Raw genomic sequence first — 2359 nt, forward strand, 5'->3', positions numbered from 1 at the left:
GCGTATATTTCTATCACGAGTCTATAAAGGTCAAGGTCTCATAGGTTTTATGTTTAATATCTCGAGGATGAGATCATTTATAAACTTATGTATAAGCATCGATATTGCTTGATTTTACGGGAGCGTGCATGCTTATGTTAACCTAATTTTAAGTAAAGGATAACAAATGATTTCGACGGTAGAAATCTTTTACTTGCACTGATTTTATTATATTACTTGAAGTAATTATTTCGCAACACAACTTTTGGGTTTACATATATGGCATAAATGCCTCATTTGATTTTAAATTGTTTATATATATTCATATGTTTTTAATGTTCAAATTATCTATCCTTGGCTTGCTTCCCATCTACACCCTGCTGACAAAGCCGATGATCACTGAGTCTGTGAGACTCACCCCTTTATCTTCCTTTTGCAAATAAGTGATCAGCTCAAGTGTATTGCCCAACATATTGAGATTTGCTGCGACATATGTAATGGCATCTCTTAGACTTCCACTCTGAGTCACTCTCCTGCATAGGGTTCGTGTGTGTAAAATAGTTAGACTTATAAAAATTATTAGTTTATCAAAAATCCATTTGCTAAACCTTGAGGTTGTGTAATAGATTCTAAGTGTGATGTTGAAACTATCCTAAAGTTGGTTAAACGTGGATATTGTTATCTAGTTGCTATACCTTAATTACAGTTGTTTATTTGGTTTAAGTAAACGATAGTATTAATATTACAAGTCGATTTACTTACGCACTAGAATGTTCGATTTAATTATCAGCAATCTCAACTAAGCCTTGTTTGGGATTTGGCGGGTTCACTCGTAAGTCTCGAACGCGGGTAACGATTGAGAAAAAGGTCGTTACAAGAATAAAGTGCTATGAGATGCCTTTACCTATCCGCAGTGGACAATAAGTGTCGATGAATACATGCTAGGCTGATCACTTATCTGCAAAAGAGGAGATAAAGGGGTGAGTCTCACAGACTCACTGATTATCAACTCTGTGAGTAGAACGTAGATGGGAAATAAGCTTAGAGTAGATAATTTGAAGGATAAAACCAGAGTATAAAATGATAACCTTATAAAACCAAACAACAAATATGGTATTTGTGCCTTGTAAAAATAATGTTGTGAAAATCATAGTGTAATACTTTCCTTCGCAAACAGTGTCGAAATCAAAGCAAAGTAAAATTGATTTCAATCGTTGAAATCATTTATTTCTTTCATAAATACACATGGCCGTATAAAAACACGCACGCTCCCAAACTGTGTGGCATGTAAAAATAACTGAGTACATCCACATGCATAATTCATGATCAACATATAAAGTACTGAAAGCTTTCAATTAAAAAGGGGAGTTGTGCGAAAACAATATCTCTCCACCATGCGAAAGAGTATGAGTCTAAAAACTCTCGAGACTCTCGAGTAGGTAATCATCGATAATCAACCTGTGGACCCTCTTCCACGTAATAACATCTGGGAAAGCCTCATCCACTGGGTTCCCACAACCATGGCAGTCTCGATGATGTTGGCCGACATCGAAGAAATCATGTGGTCGCAACCACGTATATCAACTCGTGGCCTAGCCACGTATAATAAGCTGTGGCCTTGCTACGTATAATCACAGATCGTGGCTTAGCCACGTCTAATAGCCTGTTGGTGACCCACAAGGTTCTCTGGATAGAGCTCACTTGTGCACAAGGGTCACAATATCCCGATGTGTCAAGCCCGACCTTATAAAGTACTTGCCATGTCCTTCAGGTGATTGACAATATGCTTGCATACTTGGAACGCCTCGAAAAATCATCAAAAGTCAATATTGTACCAAATGGTACTATTAAGTTGAATAAAGCCTCGAACTAGTATAAATAGAGATCTTAAGATGAAATTGAGAATTTTAAAACCCCAGAATGACTTAAAATAATGATTTGGAGTTCGAGGGCTGAATTGAAGTCAATTTGGAATTTTCATGTTCTAGAGGCAAAATGGTAATTTTGTCACTCGAGGACAAAATGGGAATTTTTAGAAAATATTTTAATCACATTTGACTCATTGGAGTATGATTTGAGTTTGAGAGGTGAAAAATTTAAATTCTAACATTTTTGGAGTCCTAGGGGCAAAACGATAATTTTACGAGTTTACGAGGGCAAAGTTGGAATTTGAGAATTTTACACCACCTAACACTTCTCATGCCCATGGATTTCAGCCATTAACATTTTACATTGTGGATAATTGAAACATTTTATGTGGTGGAGAGAGATTGCTTAATGGATAAGTATTACACATGGATCAATGGAAACATGCCATGGGTCAAGCTTGGATTATTCCAGAATTTCCTTGTAAAATCTATTTAAAACTCTCTTAGTCTCA

This window comes from Theobroma cacao, chromosome 10 (genome assembly GCF_000208745.1).
Source record: "Theobroma cacao cultivar B97-61/B2 chromosome 10, Criollo_cocoa_genome_V2, whole genome shotgun sequence".
Taxonomy (NCBI): Eukaryota; Viridiplantae; Streptophyta; class Magnoliopsida; order Malvales; family Malvaceae; genus Theobroma; species Theobroma cacao.